We start from the raw sequence: 14,238 nt of genomic DNA, 5'->3' as shown, positions 1-14,238 counted from the left end.
ATATTTGCCACAAACTAAACAGGAAAGAGGGTTCTTACCTGTGTATGTGTTTTGAACTGTTGCTTCTCTGAGAATCTTTGACCACAAACTGAGCAGGCAAAAGGTTTTTCTCACCAGTGTGGGTTCTTGTGTGTCTTTTGAAGTTTCCCATCTCTGAGAATCTTTGGCCACAAACTGAGTAAGAAAAAGGCTTTTCACCTGTGTGTGTTCTTGCATGTGTTTCTAAATTTACCTTCTGAGAGAATCTTTGGCCACAAACTGAGCAGGAAAAAGGGTTCTTACCAGTGTGGGTTGTTGTGTGTCTTTTCAAGCTTCCTTTCTCTGAGAATCTTTGGCCACAAGCTGAGCAGGAAACATTTTTTTCACCTGTGTGTGTTCTTCCATGTGTTTTTAAGTTTACCTTCTGGGAGAATCTTTGAAATTCTGCTGGAATGTAATGGGGTCAGCTGGTCTACTATGGGGCTCATTGGTGCAGGGGAATGATTCTCGCCTAGGGTTCTTTGATTGCCCGGGTTAAACTCCCGGACGAGCTCTTCTTTGAAACACTGTTGTCTATCGTTGTGTGGAGTCAAAGTCAAAGTCAAAGTCAGCTTTATTGTCAATTTCTCCACATGCCAAAGACACACAAAGAAACCGAAATTCCGTTCCCCCCTATCCCACGGTGACAAGACATGGCTCACAACAGACAAACAAGTAAACAAGTATAACAAAAGCGTGCTGAATAAATAATGAATAAATAACACAACAATAATAAATAAATAAATAAATAAATAAATAAATAAATAAATAAATAAATAAATAAATAAATAAATAAATAAGAGGAGCAGAAAAAAAAGGAGCAAGTGCGCGTACAGCAGACATTCCCGAAAATAGTGCAACAGTGCCGCACGCTACGCAGAAGGGGGTAGCGAGTTCAGGGCCCTAACAGCCTGGAGAAAGAAGCTGTTGGCGAGTCTGGTGGTGCGGGAGCGCAGGCTCCTGTACCTCTTCCCAGAGGGCAGAAGGTCAAACAAAGAGTGAGCCGGGTGACTCACATCTCTGGCAATCGAGGTTGCCTTGCGGGCGAGATGGGAGGTGTAAATGTCCTTCAGGGAGGGGAGCGAAGCACCAATAGTCTTACCAGCCGTATTCACTATGCGCTGCAGGGCCTTCAAGTTCTGTTCAGTGCAGTTACCACCCCAGACAGCGATGCAACTGGTGAGGACGCTCTCAATGGTGCCATGGTAGAATGTAGACAGGACTGCCTGAGGAGCACATGCACGCCTGAGCTTCCGCAGGAAGTACAGGCGGCGCTGAGCTTTCTTTGCCAGTGACGAGGTGTTTGCGGACCAGGAGAGGTCCTCACTGATGTGCACCCCCAGGAACTTGGTGCAGCTCACCCTCTCCACCACAGCACCGTCGATGATCAGCGGCAGGTGTGTTGTGTGACCCTTCCGGAAGTCAACAATGATTTCCTTGGTCTTATTGACGTTCAGCAGGAGGTTGTTGTCCCTGCACCACGTGGTCAGAAGGTCAACTTCCGACCTGTACCGAGTCTCGTCGCCTTTCGTGATGAGACCCACCAGAGTCGTGTCGTCAGCAAACTTCACTATGTGGTTGTCGCTGTAGGTCGCAGTGCAGTCATGCGTCAGCAGGGTGAAGAGCAATGGACTGAGCACGCAGCCCTGGGGGGCCCCCGTGCTCAGCGTGATGCTGGCGGAGATTTTGTCGCCAACACGCACCACCTGAGGCCTCTGACAGAGGAAGTCCAGTATCCAGTTGCAGAGGGAGGTACTGAGGCCCAGCTCATCGAGTTTGCAGATGAGTCGCTGCGGCACAATGGTGTTGAAGGCAGAGCTGAAGTCCACAAACAGCAACCTCACATATGAGTCCTTTCTCATATGACAGGCCAATGTTACACAGAATGTACCATGGTCTGCAAGCTTTCTTTGAGGCTCGTTGGTCTAGGGCAGGGGTGTCAAACTCATTTTTGTCGCGGGCTACATTGTAGTCAAAGTTTCCCTCGATGGGCCATTATGACTGTCAACCCAAATAAATAAACGCCTCATATTATATACAGTATAAGCTACAAAACAAACTGACAAATAATTGCTTTTTCAAATCAGACTCGTGGAAACTTTTCACATATTTCAAAAATAATTTTAAGAAGATTCTTAAAAGTTCCGACAATTTGCAATGTTAGTATGACATAGATTTAATGCACAATTTGTCGTTGCGGGCCACAGAAAATGATACGGTGGGCCATAACTGGCCCCCGGGCCTCGAGTTTGACACCAGTGGTATAGGGGTATGAATCTTGCTTTGGGTGTGAGAGGTCTGGGGTTTAACTCCCAGATGATCCCTTCGTTAAAACATTGCTGTTGATCAACTAGCCCCATTTCATCTGAGGTGCATGTCACATGGGCTGTCAATTGAAACGAAACAGGTTGTGTTCATTTACCTTGGGTCTCTTGAATCTGTTGTTTCGATTCTCATCACTTGAATCTGCCGTCATGTGTCATCCATTGCGCCACTCACCCTACAAGACTGTATCGACTGTAAACTTGTGTGGAAAACTGTCATTGTCCAAAGGAAGGCTGTTTAGCAACAGTGACCAGCAGACAAATTCAACAAGGTCATTTGATTATACCATAACCCGGATTCGAATCGAACATTAACCACTACACGATCATGGCCTGTACGCAGTAGCGTTAATTAGATGCACATGTTGGCCATGATCGTATAGTGGTTAGTACTCTGCGTTGTGGCTGCAGCAACCCCGGTTCGAATCCGAGTCATGGCACACTCCAATTACTGTGTGGAATTTGTCCCTTTCTTACTATTGCTAAACAGCCATCTTTTGGACAATGACGATTTTCCACACGTTTGCGGTCGATAGCCTTAACTTGTAGGGCGAGTGGCGCAATGGATAAAGCATCATGGCGTATTCAAATAATGTCACCCATTTTTTATTTTCATTTTTTGCAAAAGCTTACAAGCCACATATTCCCGTGGGGCTCGTGGAGCAATGGATAACGAACGCATCTGTCTACAGATCAGAAGATTCCAGGACTCCTGGCCAGCTCACATGCCATTTTGTGGTCAACATTAGCTATGTGTAATTTCTGTGAACTATTGGGTTGAAGTAACTCACAGACACTGTCAACCAATAGTCTTTCCAATTTTGTCTCATCTCGAGACTTAGGGATCATCGGATCTGCGTAGTTATTGGATAGTTCCACCAACATTTTAACATCAACAATCTTTCATGGTCTGCTTGAGTGTCGTGGCTGAAGATCCTAGAGAAAAGACCCTAAACATGCAACTGCATGTTGGCCATAATATAGCATTGAGGCGGCTGCAACCCCAGTTTGAATCTGGTTAATAGCCGAATGAACTTGTTGCAGTTATTTTTTATTCACCCTCAACAGTCTTACGTTGGACCATGACAAATTTACATACACGCAAGCTTACAGAAAATGACAACTTCCCGTGGGGCTAGTGGCTCGTTCCTTGCTCTGAACGGACAGCCAAAACGATTCCTAACACTTACTAATCAAGTCCTAACCAATTCCTGTGTGTGTATGGGGGAGGGGGGGGGGGCAAAGGAACCAATCAGATGGCCCGAATCCATGCATGGCCGATGACGGCAGTGATCAACACAGTGATATTTGAGAATTGAAATGAAGTTTATAGGATTTGCAGACAGTGTACAATCATTATTTAAACAAAAGTAGGCAGGCGCATACATTTGGAAACCCCAACAGAAAAATGACATCAATATTTAGTAGTTCCTCCTTTTGCAGAAATAACAGCCTCTGAACCAGTGGTTCTTAACCTGGATTCGGTCAAACTCTAGGGGTTCGGTGAGTCGGTCTCAGGGGTTTAGCAGAGCCTCCCTCCACTGCGGAGGTCCGAACACACCTGATTTATAAATTCGTGATAACGCATATCTGAACTGGTCTCGCAAAGGCAACAGCAGAAGTACTACTGATTTGCTGGTATATCATTTGTCGTGAATTCATGCATTGTGTTGGTTTTATTCTTTCAACAAGGTGGTGTCCATGCACTTCTGCATAAGTTCCGCTCTAGTCTTCTGGCCCAACTCTTTCGTACATATGATGACCATGGAAAGTTCTTTGCGAATGATCAATCTTTGCCTTTCATGTTCATCGGGACTACCCTTTTAATAGGTACCTACACTGTGTATTTGGATAGAGACTGCTGAAAGGGGACACATATGCCTCGTGAACTACATGCATTACTGCGGGTGAAGAAGAGTGAACAAATAAGTCAGCAGACAAGCTTGCCGATTTATTAGTGCCCAGAAGAGCAGCACTCTGTTCCGTACTGTAACCTGCTAGGTTTGTTCCCGGTTCTTTATCTTTAATGCTCGATATGCTAACAGCAATTACCAAGAGGCAGCCTTCACAGTTTAACTCTTTAATGTATGCCAGAATGATCGATGCACAGCTGTGGAGCCCTTTCTGCCAGATGCGAAAGAAGGTCCCTCTCTCAGCGCCAAGGTTCCTGCTCTTATACTACTCTGGGCCGCCTTCCTGCAAGGAGGCGACTCTGCCTAATCTGTATGATAACGTGTGACCTTGTCGTCTTAACTGAGAGCGAATTCTACATATGTGCAAAGGGTGTCATAGAGAAGAGAAAGCTAATAAAGCAAGAGAAGGGTTGCAGCGATATAACGGCATAGCTCAAGCTACCCAGCTAAACACATGTGCCAAAGAGGCCTATTCTAACAAACCGTTGGTGAGAATGGCTAGAGATAGACTCTTATTGTTCCTCCCCACGGAAATCTTTAGTAAAAGGCGAACGATTTATTCGATCTGAAGAGAAAAAAGAATGAGCTGATAATCTGGGTGAAAACGGGCCACCCCACTGCTGGTCTCACCAAATTCACAGGCGGTCTCACACTCAAATTGCAGCAACCATTCCTTCTAATACAAACAATAGACGTTCATAGATTTACTATACTTAGAAGGCCTCAACCTAAATAGAAGGTTTAAACGAACGAGTATTTTGTGTTCATTAATGTCTTTTTTACTTAAAACATTGTTGGCGCACAGGATTGTAGGTACCTGATCGAACACATTCTTTCAAACAGCGATTGGGCGTCTATTTTGAGTATTGAAGGTAAAAACAGTTGTATGTCTTGGTACGTGTACTTTTGATATCAGAGAATGGGAAATGATCCCATATCTGTGTTTTATTTGAAAACATGTGATTTCATAACGACACAAATCGGGAAAGAAAATACGATCGTAATTTCTCAAATTATTTCTCAAATTTCAGAAGTGCTCTATATCTCTCGTGTCGCAAATAATTGAGGCTTTTGTCGTTGCAGTGGAGGTGAATTTGGAGTGTAATTCACCTCCACTGCGACGGTGGCGTTCGAGATTTGACATTTGAATATAAATCTGTCCGTTACATTCCGATTGGTAGCGAATATGACATGGACCTGAGGACTGCATTTTAGTGATGAACGAATTCTGATTAATATCATAGCCGGTTTGGGCGTGCCCTTTCAGGGTCATATTTTGTTTCTACCGCTGCCTCGTGGCAGCCAGGCCTAAAAAAAGATGGGAACACCTGAAGGAGGGAGTTTCACCAAGATGAATTTGGAAGAACTTTATGAAATAAAGTTGATGTTAAAACATAGGTGGACGTAATGTCTGGAAGCCTGCGTTCAACAGAAGGCTGTTTGGCAACAGTGAACAACGGACAAATTCAGCAAGGTAATTTACTGACGCCATGACCCAGATTCGTTCCGGTGATGCTACGGCCACAACACTATACGATCATGACCAATATGCAATCGCATACAATAAGTTTAGGGTCTTTTCTTTAGGATCTTCAGCCAAGACACCCATGAAAGAATGTTGATGTTAAAATGTCGGTGGAACTATCCAACTGTGCAGATCCGATGATCCCAAAGATTTGGGGTGAGACAACATTGAAAAAACGTTTTGCTTTGTTTACAGTGTCACTTATTTTGTGGCTTACCTTTTCTTCGTTACACATCTAAAGTATCGTATCATTTTACCTTGCGGCTTATACTACACCGTACATACCATATCACGTCGCCTATTCAACTCATGCATGAGATGCGATCGCTGAAATATTTAGGCGATGGGTTGCTACTCCATTGTGCTCTCCACTCATCATTTCATATCACATCCTCGTCGGTTTCATTCACATCCAAAGTATCTTGGCACAACATACGTAACATGACTTATCAACACAAGACGAGGTGGCCGAGAGGTTAAGGCGATGGATTGCTAATTCGTTGTGCTCTGCACGCATGGGTTCAAATCCCATCCTTGTCGAAGGCTTGCTTTGAGAGAATATTTGCCACAAACTAAACAGGAAAGAGGGTTCTTACCTGTGTATGTGTTTTGAACTGTCGCTTCTCTGAGAATCTTTGACCACAAACTGAGCAGGCAAAAGGTTTTTCTCACCAGTGTGGGTTCTTATGTGTCTTTTGAAGTTTCCCATCTCTGAGAATCTTTGGCCACAAACTGAGTAAGAAAAAGGCTTTTCACCTGTGTGTGTTCTTACATGTGTTTCTAAATTTACCTTCTGAGAGAATCTTTGGCCACAAACTGAGCAGGAAAAAGGGTTCTTACCAGTGTGGGTTGTTGTGTGTCTTTTCAAGCTTCCTTTCTCTGAGAATCTTTGGCCACAAGCTGAGCAGGAAACATTTTTTTCACCTGTGTGTGTTCTTCCATGTGTTTTTAAGTTTACCTTCTGGGAGAATCTTTGAAATTCTGCTGGAATGTAATGGGGTCAGCTGGTCTACTATGGGGCTCATTGGTGCAGGGGAATGATTCTCGCCTAGGGTTCTTTGATTGCCCGGGTTAAACTCCCGGACGAGCTCTTCTTTGAAACACTGTTGTCTATCGTTGTGTGGAGTCAAAGTCAAAGTCAAAGTCAGCTTTATTGTCAATTTCTCCACATGCCAAAGACACACAAAGAAACCGAAATTTCGTTCCCCCCTATCCCACGGTGACAAGACATGGCTCACAACAGACAAACAAGTAAACAAGTATAACAAAAGCGTGCTGAATAAATAATGAATAAATAACACAACAATAATAAATAAATAAATAAATAAATAAATAAATAAATAAATAAATAAATAAATAAATAAATAAATAAATAAATAAATAAGAGGAGCAGAAAAAAAAGGAGCAAGTGCGCGTACAGCAGACATTCCCGAAAATAGCGCAACAGTGCCGCACGCTACGCAGAAGGGGGTAGCGAGTTCAGGGCCCTAACAGCCTGGAGAAAGAAGCTGTTGGCGAGTCTGGTGGTGCGGGAGCGCAGGCTCCTGTACCTCTTCCCAGAGGGCAGAAGGTCAAACAAAGAGTGAGCCGGGTGACTCACATCTCTGGCAATCGAGGTTGCCTTGCGGGCGAGATGGGAGGTGTAAATGTCCTTCAGGGAGGGGAGCGAAGCACCAATAGTCTTACCAGCCGTATTCACTATGCGCTGCAGGGCCTTCAAGTTCTGTTCAGTGCAGTTACCACCCCAGACAGCGATGCAACTGGTGAGGACGCTCTCAATGGTGCCATGGTAGAATGTAGACAGGACTGCCTGAGGAGCACATGCACGCCTGAGCTTCCGCAGGAAGTACAGGCGGCGCTGAGCTTTCTTTGCCAGTGACGAGGTGTTTGCGGACCAGGAGAGGTCCTCACTGATGTGCACCCCCAGGAACTTGGTGCAGCTCACCCTCTCCACCACAGCACCGTCGATGATCAGCGGCAGGTGTGTTGTGTGACCCTTCCGGAAGTCAACAATGATTTCCTTGGTCTTATTGACGTTCAGCAGGAGGTTGTTGTCCCTGCACCACGTGGTCAGAAGGTCAACTTCCGACCTGTACCGAGTCTCGTCGCCTTTCGTGACGAGACCCACCAGAGTCGTGTCGTCAGCAAACTTCACTATGTGGTTGTCGCTGTAGGTCGCAGTGCAGTCATGCGTCAGCAGGGTGAAGAGCAATGGACTGAGCACGCAGCCCTGGGGGGCCCCCGTGCTCAGCGTGATGCTGGCGGAGATTTTGTCGCCAACACGCACCACCTGAGGCCTCTGACAGAGGAAGTCCAGTATCCAGTTGCAGAGGGAGGTACTGAGGCCCAGCTCATCGAGTTTGCAGATGAGTCGCTGCGGCACAATGGTGTTGAAGGCAGAGCTGAAGTCCACAAACAGCAACCTCACATATGAGTCCTTTCTCATATGACAGGCCAATGTTACACAGAATGTACCATGGTCTGCAAGCTTTCTTTGAGGCTCGTTGGTCTAGGGCAGGGGTGTCAAACTCATTTTTGTCGCGGGCCACATTGTAGTCAAAGTTTCCCTCGATGGGCCATTATGACTGTCAACCCAAATAAATAAACGCCTCATATTATATACAGTATAAGCTACAAAACAAACTGACAAATAATTGCTTTTTCAAATCAGACTCGTGGAAACTTTTCACATATTTCAAAAATAATTTTAAGAAGATTCTTAAAAGTTCCGACAATTTGCAATGTTAGTATGACATAGATTTAATGCACAATTTGTCGTTGCGGGCCACAGAAAATGATACGGTGGGCCATAACTGGCCCCGGGCCTCGAGTTTGACACCAGTGGTCTAGGGGTATGAATCTTGCTTTGGGTGTGAGAGGTCTGGGGTTTAACTCCCAGATGATCCCTTCGTTAAAACATTGCTGTTGATCAACTAGCCCCATTTCATCTGAGGTGCATGTCACATGGGCTGTCAATTGAAACGAAACGGGTTGTGTTCATTTACCTTGGGTCTCTTGAATCTGTTGTTTCGATTCTCATCACTTGAATCTGCCGTCATGTGTCATCCATTGCGCCACTCACCCTACAAGACTGTATCGACTGTAAACTTGTGTGGAAAACTGTCATTGTCCAAAGGAAGGCTGCTTAGCAACAGTGACCAGCAGACAAATTCATCAAAGTAATTTGATTATACCATAACCCGGATTCGAATGGAACACAACCATTAACCACTACACGATCATGGCCTGTATGCAGTAGCGTTAAATAAGTTGCGCATATTGGCCATGATCATATAGTGGTTAGTACTCGGTGTTGTGGCTGCAGCAACCCTGGTTCGAATCAGGGTCATGGCATACTCAAATAACTATGTGGAATTTGTCCCTTGCTCACTATTGCTGAACAGCCATCTTTTGGACAATGACGATTTTCCTCACGTTTGCGGTCGATAGCCTTAACTTGTAGGGCGAATGGCGCAATGGATAAAGCATCATGGCATATTCAAATAATGTCACCCATTTTTTTTTTGTTTTTCATTTTTGCAAAAGTGTTACACACAAGTTTATAAGCCACATATTCCTGTGGGGCTCGTGGAGCAATGGATAACGCATCTGTCTACAAATCAAAAGATTCCAGGACTCCTGGCCAGCTCACATACCATTTTGTGGTCAACATTAGCTATGTGTAATTTATGTGAACTTTTGGGTTGAAGTAACTCACAGACACCATCAAAAAATAGTCTTTCCAATTTTGTCTGATCTCAAGTCTTAGGAATCATCGGATCTGCGTAGTTATTGGATAGTTCAACCAACATTTTAACATCGACATTCTTTCATGGTCTGCCTGGGTGTCGTGGCTGAAGTTCCTAGAGAAAAGACCCTAAACATGCAACTGCATATTGGCCATAATATAGCAATGAGGCGGCTGCAACCCCAGTTTGAATCTGGTTAATAGCAGAATAAACTTGTTGCAGTTATTTTTTATTCACCCTAAACAGTCTTACGTTGGACCATGACAAATTTACATACACACAAGCTTACAAAAAATGACAACTTCCCGTGGGGCTAGTGGCTTGTTTCTTGCTCTGAACAGACAGGCAAAACGATTCCTAGCATTTACTAATCAAGTCCTAACCAATTCCTGTGTGTATGGGGGGGCAAAGGAACCAATCAGATGGCCCGAATCCATGCATGGCGGATGATGGCAGTGATCAACACAGATATTTGAGAAGTGAAATGAAGTTTATAGGATTTGCAGACAGGGTGCAATCATTATTTAAACAAAAGTAGGCAGGTGCATACATTTGGAAACTCCAACAGAAAAATGACAGCAATATTTAGTAGATCCTCCTTTTGCAGAAATAACTGCCTCTAAACCAGTGGTTCTTAACCTGGATTTGGTCAAACTCTAGGGGTTCGGTGAGTCGGTCTCAGGGGTTCAGCAGAGCCTCCACTGCGGAGGTCCGAACACACCAGATTTATAAATTCGTGATAAAGCATATCTGAACTGGTCTCGCAAAGGCAATAGCAGAAGTCACACCGATTTGGTGGTATGTCATTTGTCGTGAATTCATGCATTGTGTTGGTTTTATTCTTTCAGCAAGGTGGTGTTCATGCACTTCTGCATGAGTTCCGCTCTATTCTGGCCCAACTCTTTCGGTGCAGCCGTTGTACATATGATGACCCTGGAAAGTTCTTGGCGAATTATCCATCTTTGCCTTTCATGTTCATCGGGTCTACCATTTTAATAGGTATCTACACTGTGTATTTGGATAGAGACTGCTGAAAGGGGAAGCATATATGCCTCGTGAACTATATTTATTACTGCGGGTGAAGAAGAGTGAACAAATAAGTCATCAGACAAGTTTGCCGATTTATTAGTGCCCAGAAGAGCAGCACTCTGTTCCGTACTGTAACCTGTTAGGTTTGATCCCAGTTCTTTATCTTTAATGCTCGATATGCTAACAGTAATTACCAAGAGGCAGCCTTCACAGTTTAACTATTTGATGTATGCCAGAATGATCGATGCACAGCTGTGGAGCCCTTTCTGCGAGATGCGAAAGAAGGTCCCTCTCCCAGCGCCAAGGTTCCTGCTCTTATACTACTCTGGGCCGCCTTTCTGCAAGGAGGCGACTCTGCCTAGCCTGTGTGATGACGTGTGACCTTGTAGTCTTAACTGAGAGCGACTTCTACATATGTGCAAAGGGTGTCATAGAGAAGAGAAAGCTAATAAAGCAAGAGAAGGGTTGCAGCGATATAACGGCATAGCTCAAGCTACCCAGCTAATCACATGTGCCAAAGAGGCCTATTCTAACAAACCGTTGCTGAGAATGGGTAGACGGGGAAGCCTGTAAGTGAGTCCGTCACTCGCATACTCCATCGCTTCTCGGCCTTTTGGCTAAAATCAAGTGTAGTCTCGGTTCTTGGGTTTGAGGGATTAAGAGAGCTGATCATAGAAGAGAGAATTTTAACCATAAAAGTGGTGCCAAAGAGGCCTATTCTAACAAACCGTTGGTGAGAATGGGTAGAGATAGACTCTTATTGTTCCTCCCCACGGAAATCTTTAGTAAAAGGCGAAAGATTTATTCCATCTGAAAAGAAAGAGAGATCTGATAATCTGGGTCAAAACGGGCCACGTCACTGCTGGTCTCACCAAATTCACAGGCGGTCTCACACTCAAATTGTAGCAACCAGTCCTTCTAATACAAACAATAGACGTTGATAGATTTACTATACTTACAAGGACTCAACCTAAATAGAAGGTTTAAACAAGTATTTTGTTTTCATTAATGTCTTTTTTACGTACTTTAAACATCTTTGGCGCACAGGATTGTAGGTACCTGATCAAACCTTCTTTCAAACAGCGTCACCTATCGATTGGGCGTCTATTATGAGTATTGAAGGTAAAAACAGTTGTATGTCTTGGTACGTGTACTTTTGGTATGAGAGAATGGGAAATGATCCCATCTCTGTGTTTTATTTGAAAACGTGTGATTTCATAACTTTATTCAAATCGGGAAACAAAATACGATCGTAATTTCTCAAATGATTTCTCAAATTTCAGAAGTGCTCTATATCTCTCGTGTCGCAAATAATTGAGGCTTTTCTCGTTGCTGGCATGGTTTGGAGTGTAATTTACCTCCACTGTGATGGTGGCGTTCGATATTTGACATTTGAATATAAATCTGTCAATTTACTTTAGAAAGTAAATGTTGTTTTCTAGAAATCTATACTGAGATGTATGAGGAACAACAATCGGGCGTATTCTTAAAAAGACAGACCTACAGCCGACAAAAAGGTTTTGATACGTTCATATCATATGACGAGTCAGGAACGTGGTAATTCCATATTATTTTGCATTGACTAATTTGGTTAATACAGTTTAGCAAGCAAATGCACAGTTCCATAGTACAGTTAATAACATGCTCAAAAGCATTCAGTGTGTCACAGCACCGCAGACCTAAACTCCATGTACGTACGACTGCGTGTGATTTTTGTTTTAATCAGAAAGACCAGGGGAGAGCGCGAACGCAGTCCACGACTGTTGTGTTTATACGGAGTAGAGATGAACACGAATGCAACTTCTTTATTCAGCAACTTTTTATTTTCTCCCCACTCATGTCTTACATAGCAGTACAATGCCCCTGGCGCACCACAGAGCCCCCAACTGTCAACATTATTTGAGACCTCCAATAACAAACTATATAATATTATAGTTTCAACATACGATAATACCACATCTCCCTTTTTCCAGGGATCATAGGGTAGACTGCCTTTGTCTCGTCAGACCTTAGAGCAGTGGTTCTTAACCTGGGTTCGATCGAACCCTAGGCGTTAGGTGAGTCGGCTTCAGGGGTTCGGCAGAGCTGGTATGTCATTGCCCCGCCCCCGCCCCGCTAACCCCCCCCCCCCCCCCCCCCCCGCCCACGGATGGCTGAACACACCTGAATATCGTGTAAATTCGTGATAACGCATATCTGAACTGTTCTTGCAAAGGCAACAGCAGAAGTCACACTGATTTGCTGGTATGTCATCCCCCCCTATATAGAGGGGTTCGGTGAATGTGCACATGAAACTGATGGGGTTCGTTTAACTCGCCCCCCAAAGAGGGGTTTGTTGAATGCACATATGGACCTGATGGGGTTCGGTACCTCCAAAAAGGTTAAGAACCACTGCCTTAGAGGATTATTCTGCCTCTTGTGTAGAAAGGTCTGTTCCTAACTTTTGCCAAGGTCTTTCAGGGCACCCTGATGGCACGAGTGCCTCTTTTGGGTTGTGTCGCTCTTGTATGCATGTCCTGCAGTTCAGTACCATTTTGTTCACTTGCTGGCTGAGTCCCGGCCACCACACAGATTGACGTGCACGTGATTTACATTCCAGGACACCTAAGTGTCCTTCGTGTAATTTGAACAGCACGTCATTCCTCATTGCGGAAGGTATTACCAGTCGTGTGTCCTTTAGCATCTTTCACTGTTAATGTGGCTCGCTCCGGCCAGTCATTTTTTAGCGCTGGTTCCTGTTTTGCATGTGCTGGCCATCCTTCCATGCACATGGTCATGACACGCGAGCAGACACTGTCGGCTTTCAACTGCTCTTTCAGGTTTTCTGTATATGATGAGCTGACAGGTAGACTCTCAGTGACACAGTCCACAAATATGTTTGTGCTCTCCATCAGCTCCTGGTCATCAGTGGACATGCGTCATTTTACAGGTTGCACGTGAAAGTGTGTCTGCTGTCCAAAGCGACTTTCCTGGTACGTGCACGATGGAGTATGAGTAGCGCATCACCCTCATCCTGAAACCCTGGATTCTCTGTGGCAAAAGATCCAGTGCTTGGGCTCCAAGCAGGATGAGAAGGGGTTTATGGTCGGTCTCCAGGCAAAACTCCTTTCCAATGAGGAAATCCCGAAACCGTTCACAGGCCCATATGAGGCCCATGTGAGGCCCAGAGCTTCCTTCTCCACCTGTGTGTATCGTTGCTCAGTTGGAGTGAGTGACCGTGATGCGTAAGACACAGGCTTCCATCCTTCCCCTCATTTCTGAAGAATTACGCCCCCCAACCCATATGATGATGCATCAGCAGATACTTTGGTGTCTCTGCCCGGGTCATACATAGCCAGCACCGGAGGAGAGGACAGAGCTTTCTTTAGGTCTTCAAATGCTGCTTTTGTCCTTTTGGGGCACGACCACCATGCCGGCACACCAATCAGTTGGCTCCTTCACCCGACTAATGACGCCCAGAGCTTCCATGCGCTGGAGCTCTCTCTTGACTTCACCCACCAGTGGTAGTGGAATCCTCCTGGTTTTTTTTACTGAATATGGCACGGCACCTGGCTTGACCTTTATGGTGTATGTTTGTTGTAGCTAACCCAGACCGCTGCGCAACTTGGGGTAACTTGCCTTGAAAGTCTCCATGTCTATGCTGTCGACTCGGATAAGCAAGCCAAGAAATGTGCTCTGGT

At 44.8% G+C, this 14,238-nt stretch overlaps 3 non-coding genes across 3 annotated transcripts; 1 reads left to right on the top strand and 2 right to left on the bottom strand.

The window, feature by feature from the left end:
* Positions 1-4,728: 4,728 nt before the first annotated feature.
* Positions 4,729-4,840, bottom strand: LOC125993250 (U5 spliceosomal RNA). The gene has a single exon (XR_007490080.1). It is a non-coding gene; the product is annotated as a U5 spliceosomal RNA (small nuclear RNA).
* Positions 4,841-6,238: 1,398 nt separating this feature from the next.
* Positions 6,239-6,320, top strand: trnas-gcu (transfer RNA serine (anticodon GCU)). The gene has a single exon. It is a non-coding gene; the product is annotated as a tRNA-Ser (tRNA).
* A 4,956-nt stretch (positions 6,321-11,276) lies between these two features.
* LOC125993248 (U5 spliceosomal RNA) lies at positions 11,277-11,386 on the bottom strand. The gene has a single exon (XR_007490078.1). It is a non-coding gene; the product is annotated as a U5 spliceosomal RNA (small nuclear RNA).
* Between the last annotated feature and the right edge of the window lie 2,852 nt (positions 11,387-14,238).

The sequence above is a fragment of the Syngnathus scovelli genome, unplaced genomic scaffold (genome assembly GCF_024217435.2).
Source record: "Syngnathus scovelli strain Florida unplaced genomic scaffold, RoL_Ssco_1.2 HiC_scaffold_27, whole genome shotgun sequence".
Lineage (NCBI taxonomy): Eukaryota > Metazoa > Chordata > Actinopteri > Syngnathiformes > Syngnathidae > Syngnathus > Syngnathus scovelli.
This window is presented reverse-complemented; position numbering and strand designations above follow the sequence as displayed.